The 20,558-nt window shown below is 43.5% G+C and overlaps 1 protein-coding gene across 1 annotated transcript in view; it reads right to left on the reverse strand.

Annotated features, from left to right (window-relative positions):
• Window positions 1-20,558, reverse strand: part of EFCAB6 (EF-hand calcium binding domain 6) — a 317,117-nt gene that overhangs the window by 143,860 nt on the left and 152,699 nt on the right. The gene's annotated exons all lie outside the window — the stretch shown is intronic.

The raw sequence follows: 20,558 nt of genomic DNA on the forward strand, positions 1-20,558 counted from the left end.
GACTGTACCGGCTTTCAAGTCTCGTGAGTTAGATTTATATACACACACATTCAAGAAAACACGGACAAAATAGAGTAAGGAGGTTTTGGGGAGGGAATACACAAAAATTTCCATTAAAGCTTCATTATGATCTACAGTTTATACTGCAAGCTACTTAAACAGGGGTTGGGGGGACATTTATGGCCCTCCTTTTTCCTCTCCTTATGCTAGTCCACTCACTGGAAGTTATTCACGATCCCTTCACTCAAACACACACGACCTACTGTCTACAGTTTCTATTTGGGTGTGTGTGCAGGGGGAGGGGGTACTAAGCTAACACACTTCCCTGTACTGCGAAGAGTGAAGCAGAATCCTCTAGAAGATGCCTTCCTGAGAGAAGCTGATTGGCTGGGCTGTTCAAGGGACAGATGATCTCACCACCCCTTGGCCAATGGCCAGTCAGTCGACAACCCAGAGTGAGGACCTGCCCGGAGGTGAGCTGCCCCCAGAAGGGAGGCTTTGCGGAGTGGGGGGGTGCTCTCAAAGAATTCACAGTTTAAATGAGAAAACAGGGCTCTTCTTCAAGGAAAGGGCATAGAATCACAGTTCAAAATGTGTCTGCGTAGCTACGGGCCGAAGCTGTCCAGCACAATGGAACCCACCCAGGAGGGGGGGGCAGGGCTTTCTCAAGAGTTGAGCTGGGAGATGGGTGTTGAAGAAAGAGTGTGTACAGTGTGTGGGGCGGGCCATGGGGCACACGGAGTCGTTGTTAACATGCATCAAGGCGTCTGACGCCACAGGAAGCCAGGGCAGGTGACAGAGCAGAGGAACAGAGGGGCCAAAGCTACAGCACGCGTTCGGCGGGAGAAACTGAACGGGGGGAGGGGAGAGGGCACCCGGTAGGGGAGTATCTATTTCACCATTACCATCATCTGCATCTTCATCATCATCACACAGTCATACGTGTTGCCTATTAGGTACCAGGCAAGGCACAGTGGTTAAGCACTCAGCCGTTAACCGAAAGGTTGGTGGTTCGACCCCACCAGCTGCTCCGAGGGAGAAAGATGTGGTGGTCTGCTTCTGTAAAGATTACAGTCTCGGAAACCCTATGGGGAAGCTCTACTCAGTCCTGCAGGGTTGCTATGAGTCGGAATCGACTTGACGGCAGCGGGTTTTATGTGCCAGGCATTGTGCTGAGTCCTTTACAGGCATTACATCAATTAGCCCTTGAGATGAGTATTATTACTAAACCCATTTTAAAGATGTGGAAACCGAGGCTTAGAGAGCTTAGGCGACTCACCCAGTCTGATGAGCAGGGAGTGACAGAATTGGGGTTTCTATCCGGTTCTTACTCCTAACCACTGTGGTGAACTCCATTGTTGGGATAAGGTTATAGGGGGCCAGACAAAGAACTGGAGTGGTGGAGATGGGTAGGAAATGACACACACCAAAAACCCACTACTGTCGAGTCGACTCGGCCTCATAGCGACCCCACTGAGTTTCTGAGGCTGTAAATCTCTACAGATGCAGACTGCCACATCTTTCTCACAAGAAGCCCCTGGTGGTTTTGAACCGCTGAACTTTTGGTTAGCAGTCGATCACTTTAACCACTGTGCCACCAGGAAACGACACCCATTTACCCACTGCCGTCGAGTCGATTCTGACTCACAGTGACCTTACAGGACAGAGTAGAACTGCTCCATAGGGTTTCCAAGGAGCAGTTGGTGGATTCAAACCGCTGACCTTTCGGTTAGCAGTTGAACACTTAACCACTGCGCCACCAGAGCCCCCAGGAAATGACACCGTGGGACGTAATACAGGCTGTGGCACCCTGGCAGCCTTGCGCGGATTCACATAAGCAAACGCTTGAAGCCCAGCTCACCTGGTCTTACTAGAACACCTTGTGATTCCCGGAAAGGATCGGAGCCTCTAAGGAGCTGCTATGAGGCCACCTCCCACCACCTCCGTCTCCCCTGCAAGGCTGTCATGAGAGTTTCTCATCGCCTCCTAGGTTCTGGGGAGACATGGGGCTTCCTGCTCCACGCCCCAGGAACAGAGCTGCAGAATGTAACTCCGCTGAGCTGCAGCCTACGTGGCTCCTCAACGGGGATGCCAGACCTGGCGCTGCAGTCATTGGCTCCTGGGTACTGGGGCTGTTGTTCTTAGTGTGTGGGACTAGGACCCAGGCAGCGAGCACCTTTGGCTTCTTCTTTTTGCTGTGCATGTAAGTAATAAACTGTGTGAACATTAAAGTGGCTTGTTGTGCCTTCACCGGTGGGATCCGTCAGGCCTTGGCCTTGCCTTGCGTGTGGGCCCGACAGCAGACAAGCTGCCAGACTGTGGTGCCGGACTGGAGACAGGGAAAGGAGAGGGTGTGCAGGTGTGGGGCATTGCCTGGGGAGCCCGGGTGAGCAGAGTCAGATTCCAAGTGTGTCCCTGAGGCCTGCCTGGCAATGTGCGCAGGCAGAGCGCAACTGGGAATTCTGACAGTGTGTGCCATCTGCACGTGTGCCCTGTCCCAGACCTACGGAGAAGCCTGTCCCAGCCCGGGATGGTGGGGCGGGGGTGGACGTTTAGACAGAAAGCTGAGGCACACACAGGCAAACACAGCAGCAAGCAGCCTCTGAAGGGGATATACTGGTTTCTATCTTTGAAAAATAATTTTTTTTATTTTGAAAACAATTATGCATGAATTATTCATTGCAAATTCCTCCCCGCTCAGTCCTTTCATAAAAACATATGTAATGGAGAGTAAGAAAATGTCTCTAGGCAAATGTTTCACAGCCTGGAGGGATGCGAAGCGCCCGGGAGAGTCGATGCGCCCTAAGCAGCCTGTCCGGCATTGTGGGCGCGTGATCCCTGTCGGTGCGGAGGGGGGGACATGGGGGACACAAAAACCAGAACACACAATTACAGGCGTCATGTCTCCAGTGCCTCTTCTGAGGCCAGCCCGTGTGCCACTGTCACTTCTAAGATGAACACCACAGCAAATCAATGAGATTTATCCCAACCCTTGGAGGCCATTCACAGTAACACAGCGTAAGGCTAAACTGAAGCTTTTATGAGACATATCTGAAAATGTTTAACCATTCAAGATGTCTCCTTCAGGCTTTTCCGGGAAGCATTTCCTGCAGGACGTTCCTCAAAGAGTGACGAACCACGGCTTGGTGGCTTCTGCAAGGCTGGCATCTTCTAATTCACCAAAGAGTCGCTTCTGCCATCCCTGTGGTGTCTCCTGGATGGTAGACGGGGTTCTTTTTTTTAAATTTTAAAAATAATATTTTGCTGTGTTTTTGGTGAAACACAGCAAATTTGGTTCCCGTTTGATAATTTCTGCACAAACTGCTCAGTGACATTAGTTGCGTTTTTCACAAGATGGTAAGACTGGGTCTTCCTCAGGAGGTCATGACATTGTGTGGGATCGTTGCTGGTCTCTCTTAGTGAAGAAAGGTGCCCCAGGGTAGGTGCTCAACAACAAAGCTGAGCAGGCGACTCAAGTCTCCACTAAGTCCAGCTACTGCAAAGCATCCTGTGGGAGACCCATCCACCAGTTTCTCTGTGTGAGTCATATTCGTTGGCTACGTTGTTGTCGTCAGGTGCCGTCCAGCTGGATCTGACTCACAGCAACCTTACGTATAACAGGACGAAATGCTGCCTGGTCCTGCGCCATTGGTATGTTTGAGCCCCCTGCTGCAGCCATCACATCAATCCCACTCATTGAGGGACTTTCTATTTTTTTGTTGACCTTCTACTTTACCAGGATGATGTCCTTCTCCAGAGACGGATCCCTCCTGATAACGTGTGGTTGCCCTAGGGATTCCAATGTACATCTTCAACGTTTCAGTCCATTTAGAGTGAATGTTGTACCACTTCACATAAAATGTAGAAATCTTGCCACCAAAAAGTCCTCGCCTGTCTTTATGTTACAGTTGTCTTCTGTTTTACAACTACATACGTTATAAACCCCATAAGACAATGTTATAAATTTTTCTCTATATTGTGCTTTAGGTGAAAGTTGACAGCTCAGTTTCTCATTCAAAAGTTTATACACACATTGTTTTGTGACACTGGTTGCAATCCCCACAATGTGACAGTATGCTCCCTCTTGTTCTAATTTTTGCTTTATAAATTCATATATTTTTTAATGATTTCTGCTTTATAAATTCATGTATTTTGTAATTAAGAGAAAAAGATAGCCACTTATATTTAACCAGATATTTACCACTTCCAATGCTCTATGTTCCTTCCTGAAGATCTAAGTCTCTACTTAGCATCATATTCTATCAGTCTGAAGAACTTCCTTTAGCATTTCTTGTAGTGAGATCTACTGGCAATGACTTATCTTGGTTTCTCTTATCTGAAAATGTTATTTCACCTTCATTCTTGAAGGAGACTTTTGCTGGGTATAAAATTCAGGTTGAGAGGATTTTTTTTTTTCCCTCTCAGCACTTTAAAGACATTCTCCCACTGTCTTCTGACCTTCGTTGTTTCTGATGAGAGGTAAGCAGTTACTGAAATCATTGTTCCGTTTGTGATGTGTCATTTTTTTTTGCTGCTTTCAAGATTTTCTCTTTGACTTTGGTTTTCAGCAGTTTTAATTTTCTTTGTATTTATCTTAGAGTTTTCTGAACTTTTTGAATCTAAAAATGTGTGTCTTTCACCAAAATGGGAAAATATCGCCATTATTTCTTCAAATATGTCCTCCTCCCTAGTCTTTCTCCTTTCCTTTTTTTTTACTCCAATTATACCTATGTTAGACCTTTTGACATTGTTCGACACATCCCTGAAGCATAGTTTTTCTCCCTAACCTTTTTTCTCTTCTAAGTTTGTATAACTTCCATTGATCTTTCTTTAAATTCACTGACTTCCTTTTGTCATCTCCATTCTGTGGTTAAGATCATCTGGTGAATTTTTTATTTCAGATATTGTATTTTTCAGTTTTAGAATTTTTGTTTGGTTCTTTTTATAATTTCTATTTTGCTTCCAAAATTTCCTATATTTTCATTACAAGTGTATGAATGTATTTTCCTTTGCAGCCATGAGCATAGTTACGATAGCTACTTTGAAATTTTTGAGTCTTAATTTTAACAGCTAAGTCATCTTAGAGTCTTTTCTCTTGAGCAGGGTCACATTTTCCTATTTCTCCATATGTTGAGTAATTTTGGATTGTATCCTGGACATTGTGAATGTTATGGAGACTCTGGATTGTGTTATATTTCTCCAAACAGTGTAGTTTTTTTGTTTACTTGAGCAAGAAATTAACTTGGTTGGACTCAAACTGAAAAAGTCTGTCTGTTGTGCAGCAGCTTAAATCAAATTTTAAGTTCTTTTATCCTTAGCTAGACTACTTGCAATCTTCCCTGCTCATGTACAGTACAGGGTCACCCAGGGATTTGGGCAGAATTTATGCACTAAATTTGAGGCAGTCACTCCCTGGCTCTCTCTTTTTCAGAAATCCCTCTTCACTTGCTAGTGGCAGTAGTCCCCCAGACCTGTGCCTTCTGGTCTTCAGATCAGAAAGACTGTTGGTTTTCTATCAGTGTTCATTTGTTCTATGTGTCACCAAGTTCAGCCTTTCACTAGGGTGAAAAGCTATAAAAATTGGAAACTTTCCCCCATTTCCTTCCCATTTTCCAAGGGTCAACTCCTCTCCAGAATCTGTTTGTTAGTTTCACTCTCCAGTATGTATAGGTACTTGGTCATTTATTTATTTACTTATTCATTCATTCAACATTGTTCAGAATTTATAGTTGATATCTCTGGGAGGATTGGTCCAGCAGGGCACCTACTCAGTCGTACTAGAATCAGAACTCCCAGTAATACTTGCTGGGATGCTAAAGCAAGCACATCCTTAAGACAAGTATTACCAGCTTGAGGAAAGCCTTTCCAGTCCTCCCCAGCCTGGGTGACAAAGCCCCCTTTAGAACTTCCATAGCCCCTCCTGGTTACTTCTATTATAGCTCTTTGTACAGGGCCTAGCATGTGGCCGGCATCTAAAAAATTACTGTTTGATAGAGAAATCATCAGCACTTTCTTTTTCACCTCTAGTAATTGCTTGGTAAATGTTGAGTGGACATGAGTAGGAGGGGCTATCAATGTAAGGGACTGTTGGACACTCACCAGACTCTTACTATTATATTTGATGAGGCTCAAGTATGACTTAAGAAAGTCTACACCTAGGCAGACCAGAGTGAAGAGTGGTCATTCAGCCTTGGCAAGGAAGGGGTTAGGTAGTGAGAATACTGTGAGGCAGGGCAAGAGGACATTTGTCCTTGTGAGACAGACGACAGGAACCAGGAGGAAAGGGAAACAGGATAGGGACAGTGAACTTGGACTAGCTCTTTAGACTTGCAGTGCAGATACTTTAGACTTGGATATTTCTCTGTTTTTGTGCTGTATCAGCCGCTGTATCATTATTGTCCCCCCACTTAATACTTTATTTAGTAAAATTCTCTTTTGACAATGCCAGTGCGCCTTAGTTGAGGGAAATCAAGGAAAATATTTCATGCTCATACTTAAGCTGGAGATTTAAAAAGGACACAGCCCAAGAAGAAGGTGGAATTTTGGCAAAATATCTGGAGAGTGCTTCTTTAGCCATTTCTACCTATTTGAGGCATCTCTGGCTTAAGTCCTTTTATGATAAAACCAAAGAGAGTTCTGGGTTTCATTTTTAATACAGAGTATTATTCCTATTTCTTTACACACCATTCACAGATAAAATCGAACAGGCACAAAACATTCTGTCTTCTCTACACTTTCAGAGGTGCTCTGCCTCCCATTCTTCCATCCCCCACTTAATGACACCTGATCATCCAGTTCCTCTTCTACTGTTATCCATCTACCGCCACAGAGCTCTGTCATCCCGAATGCAGGGATGATCTGACAATTCCAATCATCAAGATTATCTGATCACATGCAAACCAGGTACGAGGGGTATTATCTGCCTAAGAGTGCCATGGCTGGAAAAGAATATGGAACTTTCAAAATAGATCTAATTTGTATTTGAATGGAAAATTCAAACTCTTTTGGCAAATGTTTCCTAGAATATTCAGATATAAATGTCGGCTTGTCCACGTGGCCCCAGCAAGACAGAATCTTCCAAGCCAATGAAAACCTACACGAGAGGCAAATGTGATGCTGTTGCATACGCAGGCCACACAGGTATTTGGTCTGAGATGCCGTTGCCTCTTATGAATGCAGATAAAGTACAGGATTTTCTTTTTTTTTCTTAGCTGACAGGGATACTGTGATGAATGAAGTGGATGTTCAAAGGGTATTCAGCATCTCGGAGAAAAACCCCTTGCATAAGAACCTCGACAGCAGTGGGTGTTCCATAGACAGAGGCTCAGTTATGGGAGGTAAACCCAATAAGCGTCCCAACCATAGAGTCCATTGATAGAAAAATGACAAGGGCCAGAGTTGACCTCTGAACTGTAAATGCTCCTTCCTGACTCTAGGAGGTAATGGAAGCTTCACAAGGGTCACTCAACAAGACAATTTTACTGAGCATCTACTAGATGCCAGCCACCGTACTAAGTGATTTCCACCTGTTATCTAAACCTCACAACTCCTCAAAAAAGTATGACCAACTCCATTTTACAAATGAGGACATCAAAGCTTAGGAAGGCTAAATTAAGCCATCTGTTTGCTACACGGACACTGTTAGTAAGTGGTTTCAAACATGTGTCTGAATCCAGTAGATGACACTGTCTCATGGGCTCACAGCATTGGAAGAGATTTTGGAGAGTGTCAGCATCAACCTCACCATGTACAGAGGAGGAACCCAAAGCCCCAGGACATAAGCGCCCGCCTCCAGGTTACATTTAAGTAGTACAGAGCCACTCAATTATGTTGAGTGTGTTTAATGCCCAGTGATGCTTGATAGCCAGCAACAACAAGCCAGAACTGGTGGTTGATTCTGGATACCCAGTTGAGGTTTCTGGCTCTATAAATAATGGCAAATGGTGGCTTCTTTTGCACAGCATTCACACACTGGAAAATGTCTCACTTTTCATCAAATGACCCAGCCTGGGTACAGTCTACAGAGAAAAGCAGTAGACCCATTGGAACTGGGTTTGGTTGTTCACCAAACCATTGTGTGCTACATGTTTGGAACAGAGATACAACAGGGTTAAACGGAGCTCCATCAGTCAGCTATTTCATAACAAACCATCCAAAACTCAATGGCTTACAACAAAAAAAGCACAGGTCTGCAGATCAGTTGCGGCTTGGCTGATATAAGATGAGCTTGGATGGGTGTTTCTGATTCAAGCTGCAGGTTGGGTTTAGGCCTGCTCCTCAGTGAGATGGACTGACACAGCAGCTGCAACAATGCAACGATCATTAGGATGGTGCAGGACCGGGCAGTGCTTCATTTTGTTGTATGCAGGGTCGCTATGAGTCGGAACCGACTTGACAGCACCTAACAATGACGACAACAACCATATGTATTCATTTTTGGGACCAAACTGCAGGGACAGCAGTTGCTACTGGGCATGCTCTTCTACTGGCAGATCACTGGAGTGCCAGGGCAAGCCAAACCATGCAAGCGTATTTAATATCTAAGGCCTCTGCTCAGGACACATGCACCACATTCCATGTCAAAGAAAGCCATGACCACACTCAATGTCAATGGATCAGGGAAGTGTCCTCCATCACAGTGGGACAGAAGGGGAGGGAGTGGTTACTTGTGAACACTAATCCTAATTATCACAAGAACTCTCATTCATGGCTGGTGGGAATGCAAAAAGGTATAGCCACTTTGGAAGACAGTTTGACAGTTTCTTACAAAGCTAAACATAGTCTCACCATATGATCCGGCAATTAAGCTCCCAGTTATTTACTCAACTGAGCTGAAAACTTACATCCGCACACAAAAAAACACACACACATTTTCATAGCAGTTTTACTCATAATTTCCCCAAACTGAAGCAAGCAAGATGTCCTTCAATAGGTAAATGGATAAACAAACTGTGGTATATCCATGTATTGGAATGTTATTCCGCATTATAAGGAAATAAGTTATCAAGGCACAAAAAAACATGGAGGAAGCCTAAATGCATATTGTCGGGTAAAAGAAGCTAATCTGAAAAGGCCGCATACTGCATGATTCTAATTATCCGGCATTTTGTAAAAGGCAAAACTATAGATACAGGAAAAATACCAGTGGCTGCCAGTTCAGGGGGAGGGCAGGGATGAGTAGGTGAAGCACAGGGGACATTCAGGGAGGTGAAACTATTCAGTATGATGACGTAATAGCAGACACATGACATAATGCATTTGTCGGAACCTATGGAAGTTGACAACACAAACAGTAAACCTTATGTATGCAAATTAACCACAAATCATTTAGGAGGTTGAGGGATTCCAGGAAAAAATGCTGACTTTGACAAGAGAATCTAACTATATTAAAAATACGTGAAACAACCTTATTAACAGGGGTTGGGGGAAAGGTTATGACCTAAGTAACTTTGGAGATGAGTGGAGTCTATAAGACTAAAGGCAGAAGGACCTGCACATAAATACTGTACTCTAATAGATAAGGTTGTTTACCATGGGGGTATGGGTTAACAATATGATATTGCTATGCTCGTATACCGGAACTGAACAATTATGTAAAAGAATGGCAGATGGTAGAAGTCATCTTTCTCAGTGTTGGGGTGGAAATTTACAGATCTGTAAAGGTAGGAGGCTAGAACGATCCAGGTAATGAATTAGAACTGGAAACATCAACAAGAACTCGTGTTTAATTTAACAAATACAGACGCCTACATATAGAAGTATTTATAGATGCATATATATATATGTTTTTATACACACAAATATTTCTTTGATCTGTTAGCTGAGAGGGCCTAAAAGTAATGACTCCCCAGTAGCAATAAGCATACCTAGTACCAGATCTAAGTTTCTAATACCATTCTCCAATAAAAGTAACCAGGGATCTTTGGAGAGATGGCTGATTCTAGAACTGGGGAAGGAAATATACAAGATGAGCCTGGAGCATCTTTCAGCACCAGAAAGTAAGGAAGTGCTACACACACACACACACACACACACACACACACACACACACACACACACACACACACACACTGATGAGGGTCTGTCAAAGGGGCACAGAAGACAACTCAAAGGAATCCCAATGGTCAAAGCTGGAATAATTTAAGCAACAAAACAATTGGGTTATAACCAAAGTATAAGATAATTGTCCTTGAGTCCATATTGATAAAAATAAAAAATTGAATAAATTAATCAATGTAGGAGAAGAGACAAATCTCCCATGCAGAAGAATTCCAAATAATTTAGGTAGATACTCTGCCCTTGAGGATGGGAAGCATAATTCCTCACTTCTTAAATGTGGGCTGTGCATAGTGGCTTCCTTCAAAGACTATAATATGGAATGGGCTGTCGGTGCTGGGGGTGGGGCGCAGAGTAACTTCACAGTAGAGAAACCTGACAAACACTTCAGCCAGGTGATCAAGGTCAACATCAACAGTCATCAGTCATGTTGATAGTATGTATCCCTTATATAATGTGATGAAAATGGCACTCTACCTCCATCGTCTTCCTCCCCAAAATGCAAAACCCCAGTCAATTCATAAAAAAAAAAAAATCAGACAATTCCAAAAGAGGAGCATCTCACAATATACCTGACTAGTACTCTTCAAAACGGTCAAACTCATCAAAAACAAGGAAGGTCTGAGAAATTGTCACAGCCAGAGAAGCCTGAGGAGAGGTGACAATCAAATGTAATGTGGTGTTCTGAATGGCATCCTGAAACAGAAAAAGGACATTACATAAAAACTAAGGAAATATGACTAAACTAAGGATTTTAGAAGGAGCTCTGGTGGAGCTTCCAAACTAAGACTGGGAAGGAGGACTTGGCAACCTACTTCTGAAAAAAGTGGCCAGTGAATATCTTAAGGATAGCAACAGAATATTGTCTGATATAGTGACAGAGGATGAGCCCCTCAGCCTGGAAGGCACTCAAAATACGACTAGGGAAGAGCTGCCTCCTCAAAGTAGAGTCGACCTTAATGACATGGATGCAGTAAAACTTTCAGGACCTTCATTTGCTGATGTGGCAGGACTCAAAATAAGAAGAAACAGCTGCAAACATTCATTAGTAATCAGAACATGAACTGTACAAAGTATGAATCAAGGGAAATTGAAAGTCAGCAAAAATGAAATGGAACGCTTGAAGACTGATATCTTAAGCACTCCAAAAACCAAATCAAACCCACTGCTGTCAAGTCTATTGTGACTCATAACAACCCTATGGAACAGAGCAGAACTTCCCCATAGGGTTTCCAAGGCTGTAAATATTTATGGAAACAGACTGCCACATCTTTCCGCCACAGAGCAGCCTTCAGTATGAATTACACCTCAACATAAAGAAAACAAAAATGCTTACAACTGGACCAATAAGCAACATCATGATAAATGGATAAAACACTGAAGTTGTCAAGGATTTCATTTTACTTGGATCTACAATCAACACCCATGGAAGCACCCATGGGAGCAGTCAGGAAATCAAATGACATATTGCATTGGGCCAATCTGCTGAAAAAGACCTCTTAAAAGTGTTAGAAAGCAAAGATATCACCTTGAGGACTAAGATGTGCCTGATCCAAACCACGTTATTTCCAATTGCCTCAAAGGCATGCAAGAGCTAGACAATGAATAAGGAAGACCAGAGAAGAACTGATGCATCTGAATTATGGTATTGTCAAAGAATATTGAATATACCATGGATCGCCAGCAGAATGAACAAATCTGTCTTGGAAGAAGTACAGCAAGAATGTTGCAAAGAATGGAGGATAGTGAGACTTCTTCTCACTTACTTTGGACACATTATCAGGAGAGACCAGTCCCTTGAGAAAGACATCATGCTTGGTAAAGTAGAGGGTCAGAGAAAAAGAGGAAGACCCTCAACGAGATGGGTTGATACAGCGGCTGCAACAATGAGCTCTATTTAAACCAGATAATTTAGCTTCAAAATGAATAAAACAACAATCAACGGAATAAAAAAGGATCTTATAGGCAAATCTACAATCAGATGAGAGACTTCAACACACTTCTCTCAATACCTAACGGAGTGAATAGATTTTAAAAAAATTGTTAAGGATATAAGATCTGAAAAGCATAATGAAATCAACCTAATTGAAATAATTAGAAAACTGTACCTCTGACAATGGAATACACATTCTTTTCAAGAGCTCATGGATCATTTACCAAAACTGACCACAGGTCAGGTCACTATCCAAGTCTCATATATTTCAAAAGATCGGTTAGAATCATTTAGACTTCACAATGTATTCTCTGACCACAGTGGAATCAAGTTAAAGATCAATAATAAACGGTAAGCTAGGAAAGAAAATCCTGTTTGGAAATTAAACAATACACTTTTTAAATAAACCATAGAAAGAAAATAAATCATAAAGGGAATTAGAAAATATTTTTAACTGAATGATAAAATATGATGTACCAAAACTTGCATCACGTACATATAACCATAAACTCATACGTCAGCAAAATCAAGGCTGAAAAATCAACTATCTAAATTTATATTTGAAGAAGTTAGAAAAAGAAAAATTAAAAATGTATCAAGTAAAAGGAAGAAAACAGTAGAGAATAAAAGAAAAAGTGATTTGGTTTTTTTTTTTTTTAACGAAAGTTAGTGGCCAATTCTCTGTGAACCCCAGTAAGCAAGTTAAGTCTCCTTCTTAATGACTTACTGGGTTTAACCTTTGGGAGAAATCCTGTTGTGACCAGCCACTTAGCTTGAGGATCAACAACCCTGAGGTGATTTTAAACAGTTTTCTACAGACCTGGGTTTGAACTCCACAATCTGTAAAGCATTATGCAAATGTAATTATCATTGTCAATTGAAAAGATTGTTTCTAGACCTGGGTAAATGTAGACGGTCAGAGTAAAAGAAGACGACCCTCAAAGAGATGGATTGACACAGTGGCTGCAACAATGGGCTCAAGCATCACAATGATTGTGAGGATGGCGCAGGATGGAGCAGTGTTTTCGCTCTGTTGTACACAGGGTTGCTATGAGGCAGAAGCGACTCACAACACCTAACAACAGCAACAGACCTAGGTAAGCAGTTTTTGCTATTACCAGTGACACGAGAGCTAGAAAAATCGCAAACGGTTTGCTCTCAACTACTAACCTAAAGGTTGGCAATTCGAACCCATCCAGCAGCCCTGCAGAAGAAAGGCCTGGCAATGTGCTTCTGAAAGCTCACAGCCAAAAAATCCCTATGGAGGTCACCATGAGTCGGAATCGACTGAATGACAATGGGTTTTTTATATTGTGGAAAGAAAAGAAGAATTTAAATTACAGATAATCCAGGGTATGCAGATGATAAAGGTCTGGGGATGTCAAACTTCAGGAACAAGGAAGCCTTTGGAATCGATCTTTCTAGAGATCTTTAAATAGAATCGACAATAGTAATAGGCCTGTAACGGTAATAACAGCAATTTTGTTGTCGTTAGGTGCCATCAAGTTGGTTCCGACTCATAGTGACCGTATGCACAACAGAACGGAATACTGCCTTGTCCTGCGCCATGCTCACAGTTGTTGCTATGCTTGAGCCCACTGTTGCAGCCACTGTGTCAATCCATCTCATTGAGGGCTTTCCTCTTTTTCAATGACCCTCTACTTTACCAAGCATGATGTCCTTCTCCAGGGACTGATCCCGCCTGGTAACATGTCCAAAGTATGTGAGACATAGTCTCGTCATCCTTACTTCTAAGGAGCATTCTGGCTGTACTTCTTCCAAGACAGATTTGTTCGTTCTTTTGGCAGTCCATGGTACATTCAATATGCTTCGCCAACACCACAATTCAAAGGCGTCAATTCTTCTTCAGTCTTCCTTATTCACTGTCCAGCTTTTGCATGCATACAAGGGGATTGAAAATACCATGACCTGGGTCAGGCGCACCTTAGTCCTCAAGGTGACATCTTTGCTTGTCAACACTTTAAAGAGGTCTTTTGCAGTAGATTTCCCCAATGCAATCTGTCTTTTGATTTCTTGACTGCTGCTTCCATGGGTGTTGATTGTGGATCCAAGTAAAATGAAATCCTTGACAACCTCAATCTTTTCTCCTTTTTATCATGATGTTGCTTACTGGTCCAGTTGTGAGGATTTTTGTTTTCTTTATGTTGAGATGTAATCCGTGCTGAAGGCTGTGGTTTTTGATCTTCATCATTAGAAGCTGGACTAATAACAACAATAGTAATGATAATTACGATGATGGTAATAACAGTCCTTGGGATGATGATGTTGACAACGGTAAAACCTACAAGCGCTGTTGGCTCAGCTCCTGCAGTGCTCTGGAACCACGGAAGTTGCTTTATACACGCTATTCCTCATCCTCACAGGAACCCCGTGAGGTGAAGATTACGTGATGCCCATTTCACACGTGAGGAGCCCACGGCTCACGAGTGAGAGAGTGGCTCGGCGTCCTTCAGCTAGTACTCTGGTCAGGAACTTGGATTTGACTCCGTGTCTGTGTATCAGCCTCAGAGCCTTTCTCGTGTTCAGCCTTGCAGGGTATCATTGATCATGCCACGTTTTAAGGTTGTAGCTAGCCTCAGAATTTTGTGGGAAGAATACTAATTTTTTTTTAATTTATCTTTTTCATTGTACTTTAGATGAAGGTTTACAGAACAAATAGTTTCTCATTAAACCGTCAGTACACATATTGTTTTATGACATTGGTTAACAACCCCACTACATGTCAACACTCTCCCTTCTCGACCTTGGAGGACCTTGGTTTTTTGGTGAAAATATACATAGCCAAAGTTACACCATTTCAAAAGTTTCCACATATACAATTCAGTGACATTGATTACATTCTTCCAGTTGTGCTGCTATTCTCACTATCCTTGTCTAAATTATTCCATCGCCATTATCTTCAACTCACTGCCCCCTAGGCTTCCCATCAAACCTTTTGAGTTGCTGTTGTCAATTTGATCTTACATAGATAATTCTTTTCTTTTTGTACCTTAGATGAAGGTTTACAGAACAAGTAGCTTCTCATTAAACAGTTAGTACGCATATTGCCTTATGACAATGGTTAACAACCCCACGACATGTCAACACTCTCCCTTCTCAACCTTGGGTTCCCTAGCTCCAGCTTTCTTGTCCCCTCCTGCCTTCTAGTCCTTGTCCCTGGACTGCTGTGCCTCATTAGTCCCGTTTTGTTTTATGGAGCTGTCCAATCCCCAGCTGAATGGTGAACCTCGGGAATGACTTCACCACTGAGCTAAAAGGGTGTCCGGGGGCCATACTCTTGCGGTTTCTCCAGTCTGTCAGGCCAGTAAATCTGGTCTTTTTCTGTGAGTTAGAATTTTGTTCTAGATCCTTTCCCAAGGAACACTAATTTTTAATAGCAACGTCCCTTAACGTCTTCCCATCATTTGGGTTGTGGATATGCAATGTTCTGCCCTTCTCTTCCCCCAAATCTGTGTAACAGCAACTAGTATAGTGACGTGGTTGCAAAGTTTCATCCCAGGGGGTTCACCCTAGCTCTAAGTCACATGAGCCAGTCTGCCTGGCTGTGTATCCGTTGTTCCTCAGTTAGCCTCAGCAGCACCTCGTCGGTGGCCTGGATGCCTTGTCCTCTGTCCCAGAGGTGTTAGTGATTTGACCCAAGCCATGATCTTTTTAATCACCTCATATGCATGTGAAACCTGGGCAATGAACAAGGCAGACCGAAGAACTGATGCACTCAAACTGTGGTGCTGGCGAAGAATATTGAAATATACCACGGACTGCCAGAAGAATGAACAATCTGTCTTAGAAGAAGTACAGCCGGAATGTCCCTTAGAAACAAGGACGGTGAGACTCCCTCTCGTGTACTTTGGACATGTTATCAGAAGGGATCAGTCCCTGAAGAAGGACATCATGCTTGGCAAAGCAGACAGTCATCAAAAAAGAGGAAAGCCCTCAATGAGATGGACTGACACAGTGGCTGCAACAATGGGCTCGAGCATGGACTGTGAGGACGGCGCGGGACTGGGGAGTGTTTTGTTCTGTTGTACACAGGGTTGCTATGAGTCAGAACCGACTCGAATGGCACCTCACAACAACGACAACTTGTAAGCTGTTCTGGTATAGTTCGGCAAAGACTAATCTTGACTTATGAGTCCCTGGGTATTTTGTCATTTTTTATCCCAGGGGCCACCGGCCCCAAGCAATGAAACCATTTCTCCTGGTGTGGAGGTCAGAGACTCCACTTTGTTCTCCCCGTGTGGCTTAGTTCTATACTAAGTATACAACAGGCTCCAGCAAAATGTTTACTGAGAGAAGGATGGCAAAGACTGTTCTTTGTCTGCCTGATATATATTTTCTTCTTCTCCCACAGGAACGGAAATCTCCATAGTAAGATGCCCAGCCCAAATCAATATGTATATATTTATACATACTTATTTCTCAATCTCCCTAGTAGGCGAAACCAAAAACTAAACCCCCTGTCCTCGTGTCACTTCCAACTCATGGCAACCCAATGCATTACAGAGTAGAACTGCTCCATAGGGTTTTCTTGGCCGTAATCTTTATAGAAGCAGATCACCAGGCCTTTCTTCCACAGTGCTGCTGTGTGGTTTCGAACCACCAATCTTTATGTTAGTGCAGACTGTTTATGCCTCCCCTGGTAGGAAGATATAGCTTATAACACAGTCCTGGTTAATGAGATGTAAGTGGAAGTTGCTGCGAGGAGTTTTTAAAAAGAAAGACTTGGTTGACTTGAGTCTTTTGCCCTCCACCCTTTCCCTTCTTTCAGCTTGAAGCACGTGTGTGGTGGCTGGTGCTCCAGCAGCCATCTTGAATGCAGGAGGATAAGTATGGAAGACTGGAGCTCTAGAAGCAGGTGTCTGATGACAGAGCAGAGCTGCCGCACTGACAACCTCTGGACTCCTCGTTACAAGACAGAAAAATAACCACCTCTCTTACTTAGGCCAATGTTTTTGGAGCTTTTTGCAATTCAGCATATGAAGGAGAGGGAGGAGAAACTACCCAGAGAAGGAATATAAAGGTTCTAGATAACCCTGAAGTTCAAAAACAGTTCCCTGCACTACCACCTGTTCTTGACTGGACATTTAAATAAAATGACACATTTAAAAATATACAATTTTAAAGAGGTCTTTAGTGAAGAAGTTCAGTGTGTTATTGCATTCAATGCAAGGATGGACTGTAGGGTGAATGGCCAGACCCATGAACCGGGGCGGGGCGCAATGCCAGGGAGAGAGAATGCTTTACAGGATTGTTGGGAAAAATTACGTAATGTGTGATGCAAAATACCCAGAACAGGTCCAGTCCAATTCCAGAAAGAACAGTTCACTTTCTCCCTCCCCTGTGGAAATTCCATATCGAACCATGAAAAGCACACTGAGCTCATGACAACCCCAATTGCTGTGCCCTGGCCAGACCATCAGCTCAGTGTGGTATTACTGGTTATCTAGCATTAACCAAAAGCTCTTACATTAAACAGAGGGAAAGGAGAGAAGACAAATTATTTTTTTAATAAACAGAATTTGTATGGTAGACAAGATCTTCTGGGTGAAAGTGGTGAAAACATGGGAGAGCGCTCTCAGCAATGAACCTGCAGGGACGTGCTGGGTCTGGCCACCCTCGGTTCCAGATCATCCAGCTCTAGATTTCACTCTCCCCACTCTCTCTCACGGACCCTGTGTAGCCAACCACCACCTTCTGTCCCCCACAGGAAAGGAGATGGCTGGTGAGAAGAAATCATCGTTGCTGTCATTATTAGTTGCCTTCAAGTTGGCTCCAACTCATGGCGACCTTACGCATAACAGAATGGAACGCTGCCTGGTCCTACGCCATTTTCATGAGCGTTGGGATGTTTGAGCCCATTGGTGCAGCTACGGTGTCAATCCATCTGATTGAGGGGTTCCCTCGTTTTCACTGACCTTCTACTTTACCAGATATGATGTTCATCTCCAGTGATTGGTCTTTCTTGATGACGTGCCCAAAATAAGTGAGTTGAAGCCATACTGCTTCTAAGAAGCATTCTGGTTGTATGTGTTCTAAGATTGATTTGTTCATTCTTTCGGCAGTCCACAGTATATTCAATATTCTTTACCAACCCCACAGCAACTCTTCAGTCTTCCTTTTTCATTATCCAGGTTTCACATGCATATGAGGTGATTAAAAAGACCCTGGCTTGGGTCAAATCACTAACACCTCAGGGATAGAGGACAAGGCATCCAGGCCACCGACTAGGTGCTGCTGAGGCTAACTGAGGAACAACGGATACACAGCCAGGCAGACTAGCTCATGTGACTTAGAGCTAGGGTGAACCCCCTGGGATGAAACTTTGCCACCACGTCACTATACTAGTTGCTGTTACACAGATTTGGGGGAAGACAAGGGCAGAACGTCGCATATCCACACTCAAATGATAGGAAGACGTTAAGGGACATTGCTATTAAAAATCAATGTTCTTCTCACAAAACTCTGAGGTTAGATACAACCTTAAAACATGGTGTGATCAGTGACACCCAGCAAGGCTGAACACGAGAAGGGGTCTGAGGCTGATACACAGACACGGAGTCAAATCCCAGTTCCTGACCAGAGTACCAGCTGAAGGACGCCGAGCCACTCTCTCACTCCTGAGCCTTGGGTGCCTCACGTGTGAAACGGGCATCATGCAATCTCTACCTCATGGGGTTCCTGTGAGGACAAGGAATAGCGTGTGTAAAGCAACTCCCGCGGCGCCAGAACACTGCAGGAGCTCAGCAAAAGGCCCTTGTCGGTATTACCACTGACATCATCATCATCCCAAGGACTGTTATTACCATCATCGTAATTATCATTACTATTGCTGTTACTACCATTACGGGCCTATTACTATTGTCCATTCTACTTAAAGATCTCTAGAGAAGTCGACTGCAAAGTGTTCCTTGTTCCTGAAGTCTGGAGTCCCCAGGCCTTTATCATCTGCACGCCCTGGATTATCTCTAATTTAAATTCTTCTTTGTTTCTACAATACAAAAAACTCATTGCCATCCAGTCGATTATGGCTCAGGGCGACCTCCATAGGGTTTTTTTTTGGTTGTGATCTTTACGGAAGCAGATTGCCAGGGCTTTCTTCTGCAGTGCTGCTGGGTAGGTTCAAATTACCAACCTTTAGGTTAGTAGTTGAGTGCAAATGTGTGCAATTTTTCTATATCTCGTGTCACTGGTAATAGAAAAGCTGCTTACCCAGGTCTGTTGCTGTTGTTAGGTGCCGTCGAGTTGCTTCCTACTCATAGTGACCCTGTGTACAACAGAGCGAAACATGCCCCATCCTGTGCCATCCTCACAATCGTTATGCTTGAGCCCATTGTTGCAGCCACTGTATCAATCCATCTCTTTGAGGGTCTTCCTCTTGTACTCTGACCGTCTACACTTACCCAGGTCTAGAAACAATCTTTTCAATTGACAATGATAATTACATTTGCATAATGCTTTACAGATTATGGAGTTCAAAGCCAGGTCCATAGAAGACTGTTTAAAATCACCCCAGCGTTGTTGATCCTCAAGCTAAGTGGCTGGTCACAACAGGATTTCTCCCAAAGGTTAAACCCAGTAAGTCATTAAGAAGGAGACCAGAGCATAACTTGCTTACTTGGGTTCACAGAGAATTGGCCACTAATTTTCATCAAAAAAAAAACTTCTTCCTCCTGCGTATCAGTCCTTTCTTGGTTTCTACTTTTCCTCTTCCCCTTACCCTGGGCACATTCTCAGCGATCGGGGTGTCTCCCAGGAGATGGGAATAGAAAGGAGGAGAAGTGTGCTCCTTACTGCCATGAAGCAAGCAGCAGACTGGTCCACTAGCTGCCCCTCCAGGTCGCCCAGAAGGTGGAGAAGCTGTCAGGGTGGAGAAGGTGCTGGAGTGGGTTTGGAGCATAGCCACTGACAGGTGTGGGAGCCTGCCCCACTTCTAGGATCCCACAGGCTTTTGAAATACCCAGTTCCATCAGTCCTCAGGGTTGGCATCAGCTCAGGGTCCACTTGGAATTCTAGTTACTCTTCAAATTCATTCATTCATCCAATAAATGTTTATTGGGCACCTACTATGTGCCAAACACTAGGGATGCATCACTGAACAAGAGATAAAACCCCTACCTTTGGAGCGTATGTCACAGTAGGAGAAGACAAGAAACAAACAGAAATCAGAAGTGAAGAAAAAGCATTGTAAGTATGTATGTATGTAATATATATGGCAATAGGTGATCAGTGACAGCGAAAAAGAAAAACAGTGTAAAGGAGATGGAGGAGGGAGGGCAGGTTGCAATCGTCAATAGGATTGTCAGGGTTGCTGCAATGAAAGAAGTTAAATGAAGACTTGAAGGAAGTAAGCTACAGATACCTGAGGAACAGCGTTCCAGGCAGAGGGAACAGCCTGTGCAAAGGCAGAAGTGTGCCTGTGTGTGAGAAAGAGCAGGAGGTGGTGAGGCAGGATCAAAGTGAGAGTGGTTAGAGCCAAGGAGAGTGGTAAGAGTTGAGAGGTGGTGAGTGGTCATGGGTGTTGGAAAGATGGTGGGTGGTCACTGGCATC

This window comes from Trichechus manatus, unplaced genomic scaffold (assembly GCF_000243295.1).
Source record: "Trichechus manatus latirostris isolate Lorelei unplaced genomic scaffold, TriManLat1.0 scaffold00069, whole genome shotgun sequence".
In the NCBI taxonomy this organism is placed as follows: Eukaryota; Metazoa; Chordata; class Mammalia; order Sirenia; family Trichechidae; genus Trichechus; species Trichechus manatus.